This window comes from Hippocampus zosterae, unplaced genomic scaffold, assembly GCF_025434085.1.
Source record: "Hippocampus zosterae strain Florida unplaced genomic scaffold, ASM2543408v3 HiC_scaffold_22, whole genome shotgun sequence".
NCBI classification, from domain to species: Eukaryota; Metazoa; Chordata; class Actinopteri; order Syngnathiformes; family Syngnathidae; genus Hippocampus; species Hippocampus zosterae.
In genome coordinates, this window is record NW_026262818.1 from 3,520,815 (window position 1) to 3,543,845 (window position 23,031).

Here is a 23,031-nt window from a genome sequence, read left to right on the forward strand (position 1 = left end):
GCCATCGACAAAATTTTCTCGACGAGAAGAGCAGGCAGTGGGGAGCCTACTTTCCCCTCGGGGACTTTTGTCAACACTGTCCGTTGAGGATGTGGATGACATCTACATGATCGGCCTTCCAATAACAGGTATGCTGCTGTTTGGTGTTGGCAGTTTCCTGATCTATCGCAAAATTCAACCGACGGGAGCGGCTCTATTGGAAGTGAAGAGGCTGCCGGTCTAAGGATGGCATAGTGCGGATGTCCAACACTCAGACTCAGACTGTGCTCAACCACAAACTGTTGCGGTTTTGGAGTGTCACTGCAAGATGGCCAACAACTTGGAGAAACTGGAATCCGTGCTCAAATATTGAAAGAAATCGTGGATTTGGTTGATCGACGTGACTTAAGAGACATAAGCCACGGACTCAAGATTGTCTTAAATTGTTGGCCAGCCTGCTACTAAAACAACATCTGCTATCTCAACCTTCCCCTGATGAAAGTATGCTCAGAAGCTAGTCCCCCACCATCACCACCTCCTTCTCGGCCATACACTGATATGCCAGGACTGTCTCCACGAGAAGAACTTGACGTACCAGCTGCGGCCTGACATACACACACAACCAGGCAATCACTCACGCATACACTCCCTTGTGTCACCGCCTTCATTGTTTATGTCTTCTGACCTGTTGTAACTGTCATATGCTTATGCAGGAGGGGTTTTTTTTTTACCAAACTCAAATTATCCTCAAAATAGGATAGTTCGAGAGTGTCCCCCCCCCCCCCCCCCCCCATTGCTTCTTTCTGACTTCCGGGTTGCGTGAACGCTGGCGCGTTTGGCTGCCGCTGCTCAACCCGTATTGTGTTTGTTATTGTAAAGTGTCCTTGGGTTTCTTGAAAGGCGCTTGTAAATAAAATGTATTATTATTATTATTATTATTACATATAGCATGTGTTTCCTTCATTGTAGGTTTTATAGAAGGCTTTTATTTTTTTGCGGCACTAGACATATTTGCTGTTTGATTTTTTTTGTCCGATATGGCTCTTTCAACATTTTGAGTTGCCGACCCCTGAACTAAATAATGGTCAAGTATAGCAGTGGTATACAGTCGTATGATTACATTTGAGGTTGAAAGCCCCCGGCTCAGTACCAAATCTATAGTGTTACCATTTTTATGGGTTGCTTCATCTATTTAACTGCGTGAAACCAAAAGTATCAATGATTGCCTTTTGGCTCACTTCCTTCTTGACCACAAAAGAACGATAAAGAGTCCGTTTCACTGCAGACGTTGCACCTGTCGATCTCTTGTTCCATTCTGCCCCTCGCTTATGGACAAGACCCAAATATACTTGAACTATTCCACTCTTTGTGTTTTCATTGCGTTTTTACCAACATATTCATCGTATTCTTAATGTTTATACTTGTTCTCTTTCTTTCTTTTTTTTATGCCATTTATCCATGGTATATTTTGGTTAAATTGGGATATTGACCAAGTTTTACTTTTATCAGCTCTGATTCGCCATGCATTTGTCATGCTAATAACCTTAAAATATGACTCAGTGAGTTATTTTATGAAGCAAATAAATGCTGTTTCATCCATCCATTTTCTAACCCGCTTATCCTCACAAAGGTCACGGACATGCTGGAACCTATCCCAGCTGTCTTTGGGCAGTAGGCGGCGTACACCTTGAACTGGTTGCCAGCCAATCGCAGGGCACACATAGACAAACAACCATTTGCGCTCACAATCAAATCGCGGGAAAATTACGAGTCTTCTATTAATCTGCCATGCATGTTTTTGGAATGTGGGAGGAAACCGGAGCTCCGTAGAAAACATTCAGATGCATTCAAAATAATATTACGATAATTTAGAAATAAAATTTTTACTTCAGTGTCCAATAAGACTCTTGCCACCAATGTGCAGGTTTCGAGCCCGGGGCCATGAAGCATAACTATGCCTGGTTGGCGCTTCTGACCTTGGGCAACTCCGGAGTGGAAGAGACTCCAACCCATCTCGAGAAGACCAGTACTAGAGCCCAAGCTATTCGTGGAGGTCAGCCCGACCACATCTGGCCGGAACCTTTCGACCTGACACACCAGCTTGGGCTCCTTCCCTGCAAGAGAGGTGACATTCCGACCCACGTCTGTGCAAAGAAAAATGTTGCCCGTTAATTGTATTTGTTGTGAGGGATCTTATGAGCCACACTTTGTCTGGTGCCTCAGCCAGGGCCGATTTGCTATGGGTGACGCGGCCAGGGACAAACCCGAAACAACTTTAGTCCTATTTTCACTGGGACACACATAGACTTCCATCACGATCAGGTGTCTCAAAGAAGAGGAACAAATTAAAAAAAAGGACAACAATGACTTGAGTGGGAAGTAAATTAACCCTGCCTGCACCAAGTTTATTTTAACAGACAGGCTTCCAATAGCTGCAGGTTACCATTCAAGTTTATGAGCATGAGACCAAGGGTGTCTTATTTCTATAAATGTGAATGGGCATCCTACCTGGGTTGCCTGGTTCTCATTCAAGCGACTGGGCATGCTAGTAGGGGCAACTAATACTCATTCAAGTTAGCTAGCATGCTATCAAAGGTGCCTCGTTCCAAGACCAGTGACTGCACCACTTCACCATCGGCTAATATTTCACATTGAAAAAAAAGTTAAGACTATTTTTACTTCAGTTGCTTCAAGTTAGCCGGGCCGAACTAACCTGTCAAGTAATTCCACACAATCAATGACATTTTTAGTAACTAATGAATGAAGTAATTGATTTTTATGCCCAACTTGTATTGCTGTGGCATAAACTGAACCTAGGAAATATGGACGGAAATGTTGTTAGGAACAAGCACTCATGTACAGTTGCACAACCAAAAAAAGCCCCACGTTCACCTCCACTCTCTTTGCTTTGCAGCTCTCCCTTGTGTCATTGCTTTCCTCCTCCATTTCACAGATGCTCACCACTTAAATCAACGTAGGACTGTTGTCCTTGTTCTTGAGGATAAAAGCTAAAGTCGGTCAAATATTGCCTTTGCAGATTCAGTGATAAGAGATGTGACGCACTCACCGAGGTGTCCTCTTGTTTGGCGTTTCTTTTCTTTTATTCTTTATCTCTTTCTTTCTATGTTTCTTTGTTTTCTTATTTTTAAAAAAACATTTTTTTTAATTCAAGTTGCTTTCATCAACTGTTTGGCCAGGACAGAAATGATATGAGGAAGAGGAGGATGTGTTAGAAATAAGACTGAGGCTTTCATTCACCTGCTTTAAAGCCTCCGTTCATATGCTAATTTGATGCAGATGCACCGTGTGGTCTAAATCAGTGGTCCCGAACCTCTGGGCCACGGATTGGTTCCGGTCCGTGGGTCATTCGATACAGGGCCGCACAGAAAGAATAAATAACTTAGCATATTTCCGTTTTATTCATTTCGGAATGTGAAATGTTTTATTTTGAAATATTACCAGATTCTCTGTTACATTCGTCTACAATATGTCACTCTTGACCCAGGTCAAGGCGCGCTTCTCAGTCACGTGATAGGTTACCGCTAAAATGAAACCCAGAGGTAGCATAATGGGTATAAAATAAAGGTCTTTGGGAAGAAGAAAAGGCCAAGCCAGGAGACAGCAGAAGAGCCTACAACTTAAAAAAAAGAAGGCTACATTTAATAAACAGTACAGATTTATCTCAACGGGAAATTCACACGCACCAAATTCGCTCTGCATAATATGCGGCGAAGGTGAGTCGTATTTTTCATGCACTTTGTATGTGCGGTGAGTCTTATTTGGAAGGCAGGTTTAAACTTTACCATAGTGACCAGAGAGCATTGCGGCCAGATAGGACGTTCTTGTGTCATTATTCGTGTTTATTATGTTTCGAAAATACCACAGTTTTCATCCCGGTCATATATTATTTTGTTGTATTTACCGCTGATCTAAATTATTAAGCAAATGCTGTTTTGGTTGATTTTTTTTAAATAGTCCAATGTGATTTACACATATTTTGGTGTGTTTGGGAAGCAGAGGAGGGGGACTTTGCCCGCATGCTTTACTGTCATTGCCATTATCACGCTTGACGTGATCATGCTTCTTTATTGTGCTTTTCGAAAGGCCTAGTAGTCTATAATAGTTAAAGTGGTGGGACTTTGAGTTGTGTGCAGTGAAATTATTGCTACTTTTGCTGGTGGTGAATCCGGCACTCTAAGTATAAAAATGAATGCTATTAATAATACGCTGGTCTATTGCAGCTTTATGCCAAAATGCATTATTGAGTAATGTGATTGTCTGACAATAACAAAGGCGCCATATTTTTTTCATCTGGCTTTTGTTCTTGCTTAATAGGACAGTTCAACACGATTTATCTTATGGTTCCGTGGGCTGGATGCAATTATGTGTGTGTGTGTGTGTGTGTGTGTGTGTGTGTGTGTGTGTGTGTGTGTGTGTGTGAGTGAGTGAGTATGACTCATCCTGTATGCTTCATACGCAGAGCAGCTAAAGCTTGAATTGCATCTTTCTCAGCATGGACAGGTGTGTTGTCTTGCATTACGATCACTTTTCTGCGAAAGACACAGAACCGTTTTTTTTAGATCATTAGAGGGGATGATTCGTTCGAAATATTTTCCGGAGGTCATTTCAAAACCTTCGGACACCTTTGAGGAACCCCATCGTTCCATCTGAAAACACGACTCGATCAAATCCTTCTTGATGTGGAAGGCATATTGTTCACAATAAACCTTCTTGCATGATTGCAAGCCTTTGCGGGACCTTGAAATGAGAGATTAATTGGGAGTAACGCTATAATTTAATGTCGATATCATCCGATCATCTGTGGCCGTGTGTCTTTTTGAGGGAGTCGTTTCGATAGGCCTTAGCTCTCGTCAGTGTCATCTGCTGTTGCTGCACTTCCCCGGCGACCGACTTGTGCTGAGCTGGCTCTCACTCATTACCTTCAACTTTTGTTTGTCATTGTAGAGCGCAACATCTGCAAATCCTGGTAAATCAGTTACTTTCCACACGAAATGGACATTTCTTGGGCCGAGCTGTCAATGTGACATTATGCAGACCGTTAATAGGGAAAAGAAAAAAAAAAGACTACTGATTTCATTTTAAAACCCATTTATAGCTGAATTTAAAAAAAAGAGCCTTTAATGTCATTGGTTTCATTATTTTTGACAGTTAAATCGCCTTTGCTTTATGAGTGTTGCTGACAAGTAGTTGAAGTTCCTCTATAGCAAGAAAAAAAAAATCGCGATTCAGCTCATCCAATTATAATGTGGTCTTCGTAGGCAGGCAGGGCAACCGGGACACTTTATTACGGACTTATCTTTACAAGGCCTTGTCACATTTGCGCTTCACCTTGTTGCTTGCACTTTCCTCCTGCCATGTCCCTCAGAAGATTGCATTTCTGCCACGAGGACGCTAAGGTGTGTGTTTTTACAGTTGATCGAAGTGGTGCAGTATTTAAAGTGTAATGTCGGGCATTGGAAAAATGTTGGCTTCATGCAAACTACTTCGTTCTTTGTATTTTCCCATCATGATTTCCGACATAAGCTCCGATTCAATGCGGAAACACCACAGAGGCGGGATTCACTGATGGCTGAAGCTGACTTCACATTATGTAACAGATTTTTCCAGAGTCTGTGAAAAAGATAAAACAAACCTTGAGCGCGTTTGGAAACTCCCTATGATGCCCCTTGTACTACTCTTTACAAATGAAAGGAAATGATTTTCTAGTCACCCACTTTTGGAACACTTATTGGAGACTCAAGCCCTGCCGTCCTTGTTTGAGCCGTTCCTTCAGGATCTAAGACCAAGCTTGATCTGTGGGACAAAGGCTAAAGTCACGGATACCTGCGCTTCAATGCTGATTCACAATTTTCCCTGCATTACAGACTAGTTCTGGTTGCCTCTGTGGATCCTCCTTCATTATCATTTGCTACTTGTCAGACATACAAAACATTGTCAAACTCAAAGCTAATGAATGAACACAAACAAGTCACCGTGGCAGGGTTTGCTGTCCCTGATTCCCTCGCGGTCAGGTTAACTGACCAGATGGCTATTTTGATCATCTGAAAAAGTTACTTTTGAATGAGGACTCTAGTTTTCAGAAATAAAAAGAAAGTGTCGGTTGAGTACATTAAAATATTTTGTGAGTCCAGTAGCTGAGTCAGAGACTAGTTTGAGTCAAATGCAAAGGACTTTAAGTCAAGTCTGAGACAACAAAAAATGTGTTGAGTACGACAGCCCTGTGTGTGTGTGTGTGTGTGTGTGTGTGTGTGTGTGTGTGTGTGTGTGTGTGTGTGTGTGTGTGTGTGTGTGTGTGTGTGTGTGTGTGTGTGTGGCGATGCTATCACAAGCACTCATGGTCAGGAATTGAAGCCATAGGCTCCAAGTGCCCACATCCCAGAAACCAAATTTACAGCATTCGCAAGTGGGGATCTTGCAGTTCCTTCTAAACATACTGAAATGAAATAGACCTCATTGGATTTTGATGGCTTGGCGATCACGTATATTTAGATGATTGAAGGAATTACAATCTTAATGTTCAGAAAATGGTTGGATGGATGTGTCGCTAACGTTAGTTTGAGGCTCCTGTGTTTTTGCCTCACCCACACAAAATCATTCATTTTCATTACCAGTCAAGGAGAAGAATCAACCAATTACTTTTATAAGTCTATTAAGCCTCTCGCTGGCTGCCCATGCAGTATAAACGCTTACATTTTTCATAGTAACAGTGGTAAATAGCACTAAAACGGCTGTTAAATGACACAAAATAATTTGAAAATGCAGTTTTTTAAAAAGCCCCATCCTTGGGAAACACTGCTTCTCATACTTGAGCTATTTCACCAGACCTCATTTAGCTGATCGAAATTCAGATCTCATGATTAACACCGTGGGCGGAGAGATTAAATAAATGGAGAGAGCCTCTCACAACTACTGAACTAATTTGCCCCAGGCTGTCAAGTTCACAGTGTTGTCAAAATACATTGAAGGCCAAATCCTGCATACAGACTCTTATTTGAGGCAGGGTGTGTGTGTGTGTGTGTGTGTGGGGGGGGGGGGGGGGGTTCTTCTTTTTTGGTTGCAGCTTGCATTTCAAGTAGAAGAGTGGGGTTGATTATCTCATAAAATCTAGGACAGGAGTGTGACGTGAGAAGACAGTCTTTTTGAAACGCCTGCCAAAGAAGTGTTATTGAGTCTCTCCATCGATGTGATTGACAGAAGCTTATTTCTTTATTTGAAAGTTTGCAGAAGATGCTTTAGATCTTCATCATAAATATCGAAAGATGAGGCAGTAGTTTGACTGGTACATTAATCTGATTTTTTTTCTGACAGTAAAATATGAAACCTCTATCTCGGGGGTGTATAAATTGCTTGCATGGACATTATTCTATTATTAAAGAACAATATGTCACGTATTCAAGTCACTTATGGGATCCCAAGGACACGTGAGCAACAACCTCACTTCTGCGCTCCTGTCTCTCCTCCACCTCAGGCCCTTGTTGGCTGAGACAATAATCCAACAAAAAGGATAGAAAATGGATGGATGACAATTTTGAGGTTGCTACGAATAAAGGTTAGCACCACTACAAATGAATGTGAGCGCCAGTTTACTGAATGTATGGCCACCAAATTTGGCGTACAATTGGAGTAAATTTGACATCTGTTACTTTTTTTGCCCCATTCATCTATCCATTTTCTTTACAACAACCATTCACTGTCAACACTAAGAAGTTATGTTTGGGAATGTGGGAGGAAACCAGAAAAAAAAGCAATGTTTTAACAGTGATTCAAGCACGGATCTCTCGACTGGAGGCAGACATGCTCCACTGGCGACTGTGCTGCTGTTTGATGTTTTTACATTACAGTGATCCCTCGCTTATCGCGGTTAATGGGGACTGGTACCACCCTCGATATACGAAAGTCCGCAAAGTAGGGTTCTTTGATTTGTTTATTTATTTTCATCTTATTTTAACAAATGCATGTTACAATTACATTATTGCACAATAACTGAGAATTGTGCATGATGTAAAAAACAAAGGATAAAGGATAAAAATGATGGTCATTTAACTTTTAACTCCGTCCTCATCGTTTTTCTGCCCCTGTTCTCTCTCAGAAGTGATTTTTGCCTGGCGTTTTGGAAAGAACTGATCCAAGGACATTTGCTTTTGTCGCCTTTTAACAATCCTTCGAAAATGTCCATGGCAAACATCAGCATGGTGAGCGATCGCCCGACTGGTGAACACTTTTTCTGGGTGATTCACATTTCCTTAAAACTATCGGAAACACCTCATGGCGCGAGGGGCAAATGATGAGGGGCTGCATAGGCACTTCGACACATACGGTAGAGGTCCCTCTTAGCCAATGGGATGACAGAATGATGCTCGGTAATAGCCAATGGCAGAGCAGCTAGAAGTATGTTGCGTTCAGGAAACTAGGAGCTGCGACAAGCAGCCCATACTGTATTTTTACCTTTCGTAACTTGAAATTACTTTCATAACAAGAGGCAATACTTTCCTGTTGAGCAATTTTGTAACTTGATAATTCCGTATGAAGAGATGTTCGTCAGTAGACGTACCACTGTCGTTATTTTTATTTCATATGGACTTTTTTTCTTTAATTCTGTTAGTTTAATTAGGTTTTACAGCAGGAATGTTAGTTTTTAATTGTGATTATATTTACATATATATTTGATTATATTTACATCGCAAGTTCAGGTTTAACATGTATGAGTGATGACGTCGACCATTTTGCAAGTCGGTCATGGAGGGGAAAAACAAAAATCACTCTTCATAAATAGAGTATTTTTTTAAGATGTCCGAAAATCAGGCCTTAGTTTAGTTTGATTGAAAGAGGGGGAGAAATGTTCAGAATCAGCCAAGCTCCCTCTGCCCACCCAATATGTGAGCATAGAGTGGCTGTAATCTTTCTGATGGTTTATTTTCACAGGACTGAGAGATGCCCAAGCAATCAAAGGGGGCCATTTTGCATCACTGCTCATAGACGGGTATAATGCACATGGTCTGAGAGAGTTAGCATCAATGTTAGGGTGAGAGAAGAAAAAAAATAAAAATAACAGTGCTGCTGTGAGGATAAAATAAAAGTCGAAACAGCTTTTTAGCCTGCGGTCCTCGATTATCTGGCAGGGCCTGGACAACAGCTGGCTGCATCATTCGGATCTCTTCGTATGACTCAAGGCTGCCGCCGTGATCTCCAACTGATCTGTGGATTTGCAGATTAAAGACACACTCTACGGCCCGGTCATGGCCGACCGGCACCCTAATCCACTTCCTGTCACAATGTGCAGCTTGGGTATGAGGTGTTAACGCATCTGGCTGTGAGTCTGTATCACGCAAATCTTCACGTTTCGGTTTGGAACAGTAAATGACGCAACGTTTAATAATAAAGTGTTCAATGTAGGTATAGTCCTCAACCCGCTTCTTTATAATCCTTAAGGGAATGTCAATAGAGTGGCATGGTCTCTGCTTGTATTGATTATAACATGTCTTGTTGGCCAGGCTGGGACAGCCGCGATAATGCTGATTGTCATTTTTCACTGCTCTCAATAGCCCTGTGTGCCGGAAAAGATGAAGTTTCAACTCTCCAATGATGAATCCATTTCAATTACCCCTAATATGATCAATCATATTCTCATTATTGTCCGAAGTGTGGCCCCGCAGCTGTACAGGCGAGATTACAAGTCAGGCTTCCAAATTGAAGTTTTATTGCGGAAGTCCCAGTGAAATATATTTGAGTCTCATAAGCGGATCCAGAGGCGTTCAATGTGATGTGGTGTGAACTGCCAGTTGGTAGGAACAGTGCTGTGCTGTTATTGTTCTTGTATGAAAAAAACAATTGCAAGGCACCAACTATGGAACCATACCAGGAAAACAATTGTCAAAGGTACTTTTTCATTTTCAGTTTCTCTTTCAACGCCAATGTACCACACTGTGTAGATAAAACATACTCCCCAGTGTTCCTAGATCAAATTTGCCAGGCTAAAAAAGTTTTAAATGTTTTGGTATTACAATCGTGCTTCATGTACTGTTTCACTGGTGACATGAGGTGCATAGTCATGAGATGCCAGACAGACCATATGGTGAAAATACTGTATGAATACAGCCCGTAGAGGCAACGTCGGTCCACCTTCTCGTGCGGTTTATGACTTATTGGAGGAGCCGAGGAAGTCGGGTGCGCAGAAAGCTGGCGGTCAAAGGCGAAATGATCCTTGGTTACAGAAGCTGGCTTTAGGGGCTTGGAATGTCAACTCTGTGCGCCACCTTCCTCCGTTCAGGTAGCGCCCGTATTGCGGCCGCCAATCGTCCCTGTTCAGGTGGCGCACGTCCTGCGGCTGCCACCTGTTCCTGTTGCGGCGGCACACATCCTGTGACTGCTGCATGTTCCTGTTGCGGTGGCGCACATCCTGTGGCTGACACATGTTCCTGTTGCGGTGGCGCACATCCTGCAGCCTCCACCTGTTCCGGTTGTGGCGGCACACATCCTGTGACTGCTACCTGTTCTGGTTGCGGCAGGCGCACTTCCTGCAGCCACCACCTCTTTCTGTCACGGATGCGCATGTCCTGTGGCTGCCACCTTTTCCTCTTGCCGCGGCGCTCGCCCTGCGGCCGCCAGCTGTTTCTGTTCTGGTGGCGCACGTCCTGCCACCGCCACCTGTACCGGTTCTGGCGGCGCATGCCTTGCGGTCGCCACCCATCCCTCTTCTGGCTGTGCATGTCCTGCAGCCCCCACATGTTACTGTTCTGGTGGCGTACGACCTGCGGCCGCCGCCTGTTCCTGTTCCGGCGGCGCACGGCCTGTGACCGCCACCTTTGCCTGTTTTGGCAGTATATGTCCTGCGGCTGCCACACATTCCTGTTACATTGTTGGTGCAAGTTCTGCGGCCGCCACTGGGTGACATTAAGATGTCTGGGATCCATCCATTGAGGTGGGGTACTGTCATAGTTCTGTGTCCGAATGGTGGCGTTGGAAGGCTTCTCCTCCAATGTTGCACACGTTGGCCGTCATGTCATTAGCTCTTTTTCTGTTGATTTAGTTTTAGTCAGTGTTTTTGTTCATATATATCGTTCAATACACCCTGCTTTTCCTGCCTCCCTGCTTTTTTGGTCCTCTACCATCACGCCCCTCATGACAAGAAGGGCTGATGCCGAGAAACACCCCCAGAACTTGGCAGATCACAAATGATTGACTTGGTTGCTAAAAACACCCCAAAGACTTAACTATTTTTATCCAAGCAATTAAAAAGTACATTTTCCATCATACTTGTATGACACTTTTATATGATTTTGATAGCATGAGGGCTGAATGTGATGATGGGGATGGAATTATTTTGAATTGCTATCACGAGAGTAACCATAGTTCATTATTTACTTAACGCTCATTTTGCTATCGGTAACGATAACATGAAGTCAACTGCAAAGTCCAATAAGTCATATAAAGCCATGTCTACGGGATCTACGTCAACACTGACCAAGGTATATATGTGTTAAAAAAATCACACTCCAAAAGCTGCCTCTCAAGCGTGTTTTAGCCATCAGATGCTCTTGGTGTCTCATGTTGACATATCAACAATTGCCTTTATGGTGCCTTAGAGAGAACAATGAATGAATTCATGGCTGTGCCTTGCATTGCAAGAAATTAATGTAAGATGCCTCTATCAGAGGGGTTGGCCATCTTTTTTTAGACAAATAAATATATTTTTTTGACCTTAGAGTTCTTAGCAATCAGGCGTCATAATGAACTTCCAGGAATCAGTATGATAGAGTGTGAATGTGATATCAAATTTAACACACCCGCTCCCATTCATATCTCAAAATTGATCACACTAATGAGTCACATGATATGTGGGATGAAAAATGGCCCAAATGGCTCCAATGTAGACATTTTCACTGAGTTATGGTCTCACTTTTGTTGCTAGCGGTTTCGATGTGAATTACTTTGTGTTGTTATTTTGCAGTTACACAAACTGCACACTAACTTCGTTTAATTGAAGCCAAGAGTCAAAAAAGACTTCAGTGCAAAGGGGAAACAGTAGCCCCAAACTCAATTGTCTTAATTTGGTCACTCACTTCAAACTGAAAGGCTATTTGCCACCATCATGTGTGTCTCTTGAGAAAAATCACACTGTGGAACAATTTGACAAAAAATAAATACAATTCTATTGAGTTAGATTTTTATGATGTTTAAATCTAAAATGGGCATGCTGATTTGAAAACTGCAGTCAGTTTTTTTTTCTTCACAGTTGACCAGATCAGGGTGATTCCACTGAGAAGTTTAAGTAAAATTTGCCAGTTTATTAGATTAGAATTATCGACAGCTATCTGGGAATTTATTTGTGCAGTCACAATTGAGACAGTGCGGTGAGAGGTGTGTGCAGCTCCCAATAGGTCTGTATGATCAATCAAACATAGTTTGAATTCTGAGAATTATTGTTGTTGTTTTTTTTAATCTTAACCTTGTAACCATGGCCATACCATTGTGAGTTTTGTTTTGTTTTATACCGTTTTTTTGTTGTTGTTTTCAAAGCTTGTAACTTTTCTTTGCGTTTTATTTACATACATACACATTTATTTCATATTTCTTCACGAAATGGGGATTCTAAGGCTCAAAGTCTTGACGTGATAGAGAAAAACTGACATCAGTTTTTCGATTTTACACCCCAAAATTAGGTAAAAATTACTGTCAGGAAAAAAAAGAGTTTCATGATTTGGAAGAATACAATTTGTAATAAAATAAAAATATCGTGGTTACAGCTGGGATACCTTTCATATTCAAACAAAACAAAACATAACAAAACAAAACATAAGACTAACTGGCTCGTGCATATAAAATCACTCTTTTGGCTTCTTTATCATCAGGCAAAAACAACAATTACTTCATTTTGTTCCGGCTTTGTGAAGCATACCTCATTAACATTCTCGGGAATTACGTTGACCATAAATAGCCGCTGTTGACTCAGTAGATGCAAAATAACAATTACCGGTACAGTCTTTGTCAAAAGTGCCTTCCTACTTCACTTTATGCTGCAATCATTTCACAAGGTTGTCCTTTAACTTTGGTCAGGTACCATATAGCTGCTTTTAACAGTCACTGGCTGTTGCCGATGGTTAAAGGGATCCGTGAGACTGAACATAAAGTTGCAGGCAGTTAACTCTTAATAATGAGATCAAACTTTCTATATGGCTTCTATGGACCCACAGGAACTGTTGAACAACTTATAATGTGTTGTTTACTCTTACCAAGACCGAATTCAGTCCATCTCTAAACATGGACAAACACTCACATGAAATGGGGCATCTTTATAGAGGGGAGTATAAGCATTTAAGATTAATATCATTTTCAATATAACAGTTCAGCACCCGTTAAGGTTGCATATTAAACTAGCACTTTGTATTAAAGCACCAAATGTAGATATTTTAAGCATCTTGAGTGTTTTTAACCCTTTCATGCACCTGATAACACGATAAACTGTCCACTGTAGTAACCGCTGTCCCCGAAAGGTTCAAGTGGAAATCGAATTCTATTTCTATACTTACGAAATTAATTTCTTAACTTGAATATTTTTTCAGTAGAGATGCATTTTCCATGAACATGTCCGAATTAGTTTCAAACCCCCCAAAATTCAGACATGAATGTTTCCTCAAGCGTAAAAATGCATCTAAATATGTAACAAATACATGTTACAATTACATCATTGCACAATAAATGTGCCTAATGTAAAAAAAAAAACAAGAATAAAGAATAAAAATGATGGTCATCTAACTTTTAACTGTATCATCATTATTTTTAATCCCCTTTAGTCCATGTTCTCTCTCAGACGTGCTTTTTGCCTGGCGTTTTGAAAAGAACTGATCCAAGGACGTTTGCATTTGTTGGCTTTAACAATCCTTCGAAAACGTCCCGGGCAAACATTAGCATAGCGAGTGATCGCCCGACTGGTGAACACTTTTTCTGGGTGATTCATATTTTCGTCAAACTATTTTCGTCATGGCCCACGGGGCGAATGATGAGGATGCTGCATAGACACATATCTATCGGTATACACACACAGACACGTACGGGAGAGGTCCCTCTTAGTCAATGGGACGCTAAAAGCCAATGGCTGAGCAGCTAGAAGTATGTTGCGTTCAGGAAACTCAGAACTGTGACCAGCAACCCATACCGTGTTTTTACGTTTTGTATCTTGAAATTTCTTTCGTAACAAGAGGCAATATTTTTCTGTTGAGGCATTTTGTAACTTGAAAATTTCATATGAAGGGACGTTCGTAAGTAGAGGTACCACTGTACACTGCATTAAACTTACCAAAGCGTTTTCAGAAAAGGGCAGATAAAAGAATTACTTGGTTGTTTAAATACGCAAAAAAAACAGTCCGTTTTCCTTAATTTGTCCCCTTTAATTAACCAAATATGATTCATTGCCTTGTAAAGGAGTACGTGTTTCCTTATAGTGGCCTGAATGGCAAAAATGAACTAATGAATGTAACATACATACACGATATGCATGACTGATTGCCAATTTCACATGTCGGAATCAGCAACCCTGGCAGGCCAATAAGCGTAAAATGTCCCCATCTCGTCATAGACTCATAGAACTCATACCAATTTTTAAGACACACCCGCTCTTGAAATCTATATTGTTTCTAATATGCATATAGTGTCAGCCATGGGCTAGGAGACTGATGTTTGTGGCGTCCTGTGAATCAATAAGCAGATGGCTCCTCAGCATCACTTCAGTTGAATTCAAATTTACTGCCTCGTGTTTGATTAGATGGAAATGCTGTGTGCTTACTCAGGGGGTTGCTTCACCTCCCAGCCACCTGCTTTAAGTGTTATTTCCGAGCCTGCGGATGAGTGTCCCTTTACCCCTGATTAAACCCTTCAAGTAAAGTCTTCATCTTTGCAAGAGGCTGCACAGAGAATTCTGTCTGCACGTGTACCCCGGCCCACGTTGTCCAACAGAGAGATGGGAAGAAGTGTAGGCGGGGGTTGTGGGGGATATATGGTTCAAGCAGGGTTGTAGGTCATGAGGCTAAGTGGCTAACTGCTGCTCACCAGTGTAATGTGGAAGAAGATGAAGAGGGATTAGCTCTGTTTTGGGTCATATCATCAGCCATGCGAGACAGCCAATCACAAGCTAATGTCTGAGAGCACGGAGAGGAAAATAAATTGAATGCATCTGGATAATTGCCACTCACTGATAGATGTTAGCCGATGGTAGGAGCTTTGGAATGAGTGAACCCATCTGCAACCTGACAAATAAAGCCAAGGTATTTTCCTTTTTTGTCTGACCTTGTGCGACCCTATTTTTTTCACAGACGTGGAGGCAAACAGAGAGCAGTCATTAAGGTTTGTTCTGTGCTGCACTGGGACTGCAGTGCTGACTTTTACACTCCCGGTTGTGTGTCTCAATGCATGATTAATGAGTCAAGTGTGAAATAGAACACTGAATGGAAACTAAGAGGGGCATCTCACACATAGTTGTGCACACACATGCCCGCGACCGAAGACTCTTGGTTGAAAACCATGCAAGAAAAGAACCTGTCAACTTTGAAGATTTGCTATTAATATACGTATAAAAAAAAAAATCCTCGTCTCACCCCCCCACCCCCTCGGGTGGTGTCTGTCCCTCATTCAGCTCGGGTCCTCTACCAGAGCCCAGGAAGCTTGAGGGTTCTGCGCAGTATCCTTGCTGTTCCCAGCACTGCACATTTCTGGACTGAGATGTTCATCGTTGTTCCTGGGATCTGTTGCAACCACTCATCTAGTTTGGGGGTCACTGCCCCGAGTGCTCTGACCACCACAGGCACGACTGTCACCTTTACCTTCCAGGCTCTCTCCAGCTCCTCTCTGAGCCCTTGGTATTTCTCGAGTTTCTCGTGTTCCTTCTTCCTGATGTTTCCATCACTTGGGACCGCTACATCCACTACAACGGCTTTCCTCTGCCCTTTATCTATGATCACGATATCTTGTTGGTTCTCCATTACCATCTTGTCAGTCTGGATCTGGAAGTCCCACAGGATCTTCGCTCTGTCATTCTCCACCACCTTCGGAGGTGTTTCCTATTATGACCTTGGGGTTTCCAGTCCATACTTTGCACAGATGTTTCGGGAGACTATGCCAGCCACCTGGCTATGGCGTTCCATGTAGGCTTTCCCTGCCAGCATCTTAGACCCTGCAGTTATGTGTTGGATCGTCTCAGGTGCCTACACCTTGTAGTGTACACCTTGTCTTGTCTGGTGTGGTATATCTGGGCCTCAATGGCTCTGGTGCTCAGGGCCTGCTCCTGAGCAGCCAGGATAAGTGCCTCTGTGCTGTTCTCTGTGCCAGCCCTCTCTAGCCACTGATCGGACTTCTTGAGATCGGCAACTTCAGTTATGGTACGGTGGTACATCCCGCGTAGGGGCTTGTCCTCCCGTGATGGTCCCTCTTCCAGCGCCTCATCCTCTGTTCCCCATTGTCTGAGACATTCTCTGAGAACGTCATCCATTGGAGCTTTCTCCTTGATGTATTCATGGAGCTTGGATGTTTCATCCTGGACAGCGGCTCTCACACTCACTAGTCCCCGGCCTCCTTCCTTTCGGCTTGCGTACAGTCTCAGGGTGCTGGATTTGGGATGGAACCCTCCATGCATGGTTAGGAGCTTTTGGGTCTTAATGTCCGTGTTCTGAATCTCTTCCTTTGGCCACCTTATTATTCCTGCAGGGTATCTGATCACTGGCAGGGCATAGCTGTTTATTGCCCGGGTCTTATTCTTGCCATTGAGCTGGCTTCTTAGGACTTGCCTCACTCGCTGGAGGTATTTGGCCGTCGCCGTTTTCCTTGTTGCCAGTTCGAGGTTGCCATTGGCTGGTGGTATACCGAGGTACTTGTAGCTCTCCTCAATGTCTGCTATTGTTCCTTCAGGGAGTGAGACCCCTTCAGTGCGGACTACCTTTCCTCTCTTAGTCACCATCCGCCTACATTTCTCAAGCCCAAATGACATCCCGATGTCGCTGCTGTAGATCCTGGTTGTGTGGATCAGGGAGTCTATGTCCCTTTCGCTCTTAGCATACAGCTTTATGTCATCCATGTAGAGGAGGTGACTGATCGTAGCTCCATTTCTGAGGCGGTATCCATAGCCTGTCTTGGTGATTACTTGGCTTAGGGGGTTCAGTCCTATGTAGAACAGCAGTGGGGAGAGTGCATCACCTTGGTATATGCCATATTTGATGGACACTTGGGTAAGTGGCTTGCCATTGGCTTCAAGTGTGGTTTTCCACATCCTCATCGAGTTCACAACGAAGGCTCTTAGGGTCCTGTTCACCTTATACAACTCCAAGCATTCAGTGATCCATGTATGTGGCATCGAGTCATAGGCTTTCTTGTAATCAATCCAAGCTGTGCACAGGTTGGTACGTCGGGACCTGCAGTCTTGTGCGACTGTTCTGTCAACCAGGAGCTGATGTTCGGCTCCTCGGGTATCTCTACCAATGCCCTTCTGTGCTTCGTTCATGTATTGATCCATGTGTCCACTTATCTTAGCCGCAATGATGCCTGACATGAGCATCCATGTTGTGGAGAGACAGGTTATTGGCCAATAGTTGGATAGGATTGCACCCTTTGAGGGATCCTTCATGATCAGGATCGTTCGCCCTTCGGTTAGCCATCCTGGGTGAGTCCCATCCCTCAGCAGCTGGTTTATTTGTGCTGCTAGACGCTCATGGAGTGCTATAGTTTCTTTAGCCAGTAGGTGTGGACCATGTCCGGGCCTGGTGCTGTCCAGTTCTTCATATCTGAGACTCTTTCCTGTATGTCTGCCACTGTTATGGTAACTGGGTTCTGTTCAGGGAGGTTGCTGTGCTCCTCTCTCCGGGTCGCCAGCCATTGTGCACTGCCGTTATGTGCAACCTCCTTCTCCCATTTGCCTTTCCAGTACCTTTCAGTTTCCAGTCTTGGTGGGTCAGCTCTGTTGTTAGGACCCTGCCACTGAGCGTACACTTTCGCAGGTTGTGTTGCGAACAGCCTATTTATTCGTCTGGCCTCATTCTCTTTCGTGTACCGCTTTAGGCGGCTGAACAAGGCTTGGAGCCTTTGTTTGGCAGTTTCGAGTGCTTCAGGTATGGTCATCTGGATGTACCTCTCGGGTATCGGCCTTTTCATTACACCTCTCTGGGCCTCCGTCAATTGACTCACATCTTTCCGAGCCGCCTTGATCTTAGCCTCCAACCGTCTTTTCCATGGTGGGTAATGTATGTCATGGCTTCCATGGTTGCTCTTATAGCCAAGCATCTCAAGGATCACTGATGCTGAAGTGTATATCAGCTCATTGGTTTCCGTGATCGTTACGGTAGGGATCGCCCTCAGTGCTGCATTCACACTTTCCATGAGACTTTCAGGTGGTACTTCACATAGCCTTTGTAATCGGTTTCTAGGTTGCCGAGCTTTCATTCTCGCCATGATCTTAGCTTTCAGGTCAGTTGCTGCCTCGCTCAGCATTTTATTCATTGGGGCTGGCCTCCCAATCTCATCATCTGCATTCATTGGGGCTTGCCTCCCAATCTTTGGTATAACCTCCTCCTCTGATCTGGCAGCCTGGGGCCCTTCACCATGGAACCTGCGTTGTACCTCATCAATCTCAAGATGTGACAGCAGTTGCCGTTTGTGGATGTTGGAACACTGAGTTACTAGTTGTTTAGTGGTCAACCGTGACCGTGGGTTTTGAAGTAACCATTTAGCCCACATTCTCTGTATGTAACGCCTCTGAGTAAGGTTGCTTGAGTAGTAGCATTCCAACAGAGCCATGTTATCGTGAGTAATCATGATTAATTTTTTGTGAATTTGAGTTAATTATGAGTCATTTTTAATTTGATTAAATATTTTAATCATTTGACAGCTCTAATATACATATATATATACTGTATACATTATATATATATATATATATATATATATATATATATATATATATATATATATATATATATATATATATATATATATATATATATATAATATTATATATTGTGAGGAGCGACGGCCCGGCGAAGTGAAGTGAAGTACTCGAAGAGCGGTGGTACACTGTTTTTATTCAGCAAACGTACGATCATTTATATACCAGCTGTGATTGGTTGGTAGCGAGCGGCAGCGGGGGCCGCCGATTGGCTGATCAGTCTCGCGGCGCGAAATTCAAATGTCAGAGTTCTCAGAGGGCATTTGTGGTTGCTACAAATACTCCCCTGTTAGAAGGTCCTTGGCAGGCTGAGTCCGAATTAGGATAGTGATGAAAGTTCATGGTTGGGCGTGCAGGCGGTCGGGCGGGTCGGACGGCGCGTCCGGCTCGAGTGATGGTCAGCGGCGCGGGTTCGTCGTCGTCGTGGTAGGCCGGTTTCAGGCGGTCGATTGAGACCCAATCCTGTCGACCATGGATGTTGAGGCGGTAGGCCTTGTCGTTACGTTGCTCCACGGCGTACGGGCCGCGGTATGGTCGAGTTAGAGGCGGGCGGTGGGCGTCGTTCCTTACAAAAACGTGAGTACAGGTTAACAGCGACTTCGGTACTCGTCTGCGGCGCTGGTCTTGGTAGGTCTGGAGTACGGGTCGGTACTTTCCGACGGTGCGTCGGAGATCGGCGAGATAGGCCGTGGAGTCGGCGGCGTCTTGGCTGGACGGGAAGAACTCCCCGGGAACGGCGATGGTTTCACCGAATACCATCTCGGCTGAGGAGACACCGAGACCTTCTTTCAGAGTCGTCCGCATTCCGAGAAGTACCCAGGGCAATTGGGCACTCCAGTCTGGTCCGGTGCAGCGGGCCATGAGCGCTGCCTTCAACGTGCGGTGAGTGCGCTCGGCCATTCCGTTGGCGGCGGGGTTGAAAGCAGTCGTATGATGCACATGAGCTGACCAAGGGCGGTCCAGAGCTGTGACGTGAATGTCAATGTCGCGGCCTTGGCGAGGGCGGCTTTCGTAGCTTCGAACGATTTGCTCTGGGCGGGGGTCCATTCCAGGTGTTTCGGGTTGCCGCTGAGCGCATCGTATAGCGGGGCCATGACGTGGGCGAGGCGAGGCAGGAAACGATGGTAATAGTTCACCATCCCAGTGAACTCTTGGAGAGTCTTGATCGTTTTCGGCGTAGGGAACTTGTGGATGGCGTTGACTTTATCAGAGTTTTCAGAGGGCATTTGTGGTTGCTACAATATATATATATGATATATTATGTAAATAAATTGTGTGAATGAAAATAAATGAAAAACAAGTGTGCATTAAAGAAAGACAAAATTTTACGTTGATAAAACTTATTATAATTATCGGGAAAATCTCATTCAATTTCATGCATTACCAATCATGCTTGATTCTAAATGTAGAAATGAAGAAACGTCAACAGTCATTTGGGAATTGTCGTTTACTTTATCACACGCGACTTATTGCGACCATTTTTAAATCTTGCACTCAAGAAATACTCCATACACAGCATCTTCAAAAACTAAAACTCACACTACATCTAAAACTAAATTGAAGCATTCAAAATGATATGAAAACAAACTATAATGAAAAATCCGAAACTATTATAACCCTGAATAGCGCGCACTCACACTCACACACACACACACACAGACACACACCAAATATGCAAAATATCCATAAACAGAACAAGTGAATGTGAACATTTAAAATATGTCAATTAATAATCAGTCCAGATTATTTGTTATGAATTTGAACCCTTTTGGAGACAGCGATTACTACGGTGGACAGCTTTTCAAGCCAATATAAATTAATTCATTCATCTTCCGAGCCGCTTGATCCTCACTAGGGCCGCGGTGGGTGCAGGAGCCTATCCCAGCTGTCTTCGGGCAGTAGGCGGGGGACACCCTGAATCGGTTGCCAGCCAATCGCAGGGCACACAGAAACGAACAACCATTCGCACTCACACTCACACCTAGGGACAATTTAGAGTGTTCAATCAGCCTGCCACGCATGTTTTTGGAATGTGGGAGGAAACCGGAGCACCTGGAGAAAACCCACGCAAGCCCGGGGAGAACATGCAAACTTTTTTTTAATCTATAAACGTATATATTAATTAAAATATTAGAATACAGTAGTAACAAGCAAAAAATGAATATTACATCAGACCAGTTTGCCCGTGAGAATAATGAGGGCAAGCAGTCAAGAAAATGGATGGACAGAAATTTTAATGTTAATTTAAGAAAGCAGTTCATAATTGTCTTCTACATACAGTAAGCTCTATGGAGAACATGAAACAAGGTCCCTTAATATCTTAGCCATAAGAGTGTATAATTACAATTCGTATTATTTCAGTGCTTTGAGCTTGTCGCAGTGACAGCAAAATTACAAATGAATATCATTACAAGGACCAGTGAGTTGAAAATATCCAAATCCTCACACCTGACTTCCTGCCCGCAGATGCCAATTGCATTCATGCAGACATCGGATAAGTGCCTGCTGAAGTCAATTATTGAATCCCACCCATGTGATTCAAAGGAATTAAAAATTTTAATTCAGTTGGATTTACATAGTGCCAAACAACAGTTAATTTTCTGAATTTTCCGAAACATGGGGAGAAAAAAAACCCCAAAATATTATATAACAGCATCCCCTATTTTGGCAAAATTTTGTCGTGTGTACGTGGGGAAATCGGTCCATATTTTTGTAGTTTTGTCTTGGACCAATATACTATTACATTAATCGAGTACCAAACACATATGTGTCGAATAGTTTTTGGTTTAATGCTCAGTCTTTTGTATCCTGCGATTGGGTGACAACCGGTTCAGGGTCTAGCCCACCTACTGGCCGAAGACAGCTGTGATAGGCTCCAGCACGCCTGCAACCCTCGTGAGAAGAAGCGGATTAGAAAATGGATGGATGGATGGTCATTCTTTGGTCAAAATGTTCTCTTCAAAATAACATGCTAACATTATTTAAACGCATCTGGAAATCATTCCATGCTAAAATGGTTTCATAATTTAATCCCTACATGTCAGATGGATTGTTTCACAAATCCAGCTGGGAAAGATCATTTTTTCAAAAGGCTGCGGCATTTAAAAGGGACTTTTTTTAAAAGAAAATAACTTTTATACCTGTAGGTCTCTGAGCGTCCCCATCCATCCATCCATCCATCCATCCATCCATCCTTCCTTCCTTCCTTCCTTTCTTCCATGCATCCATTTTCTAATCTGTTTATCCTCATTAGGGTCATACTGGAGCCATTCCTAGCTGTCTTTGGGCAGTAGGCGGGGTACACCCTGGACTGGTTCTCTGCCCACCGATCAAGTGGGAAATTGAATCAAAGCAATCTTTTTGCCTATTTAAAAAAAATGAGCGAGACATTTTGCATTTCACTCAGATATGAAACAGTAGGGCTAATTTACATAATACCCTAACCACACAAAGTTTCTACACCCAAGTCAAAGTTCTGGCACGACACTGTTTGTAACACATTCAAAGCCAAAAGGGAGGGCATCAATATTTTCGTGGATACACAAGTTGGCTTTAGTTTACTTCGGATAAGTTGCACAACTTCATTATGCAAAGTTGTCTCGGCTGTGCGGGTGTGCGCAATTAATACCCTACAGACGAGACCGCACTTACTTTGCTCCATACATTCACATAGTACTGCTGATCCCATCTTCAATGGCACCTTTTGCGACAACCGCAATCATTATGATAGATAACATTTATATTGCATATACAAAGATGCCTTCTTGAGTACATCGACCCCGCAGCTATATCAAATGTGGTGAATGGAAACAAATTGTGAATATACTTCCTCATTGGAGATGTACCATCAAGCAAAAACTCACTTGTGTCAAGGGTGTCCGGAATGCTCCGGACAGAATTGGATTACATAAACGGAGGCCCAGACAAGAGATTTCACGATAAATATTTCTTCACAATGAATGCAAGACCAACAAACTACAACAAAGGTCGCTGTTAACAAAGATCCAGGAAAAAGATGGCGAGCATGTATTAGGCAACATGTCAAGAACGTCTGGAAAATAAAGCACTTGGAGACAGAGTCGCGAGCAAGGCTAATAATCCGATTGTTGGCG

General features: G+C 43.2%; 1 protein-coding gene and 1 long non-coding RNA gene across 2 annotated transcripts in view; one reads left to right on the forward strand and one right to left on the reverse strand.

Moving 5' to 3' along the window:
* Positions 1-1,903: 1,903 nt before the first annotated feature.
* The window catches only part of LOC127594597 (protein Tob1-like), a 51,152-nt gene continuing 30,024 nt past the window's right edge, over positions 1,904-23,031 (forward strand). Inside the window, exon 1 of the mRNA XM_052056475.1 lies at positions 1,904-2,104. The gene's annotated coding sequence lies outside the window, so the exon portion shown is untranslated. The remainder of the gene's footprint in view (positions 2,105-23,031) is intronic.
* Positions 10,196-10,985, reverse strand: LOC127594613 (uncharacterized). Its single transcript, XR_007960848.1, has 3 exons — positions 10,840-10,985; positions 10,645-10,761; positions 10,196-10,605 (listed from the first exon to the last, which is right to left on the reverse strand). It is a non-coding gene; the product is annotated as an uncharacterized LOC127594613 (long non-coding RNA).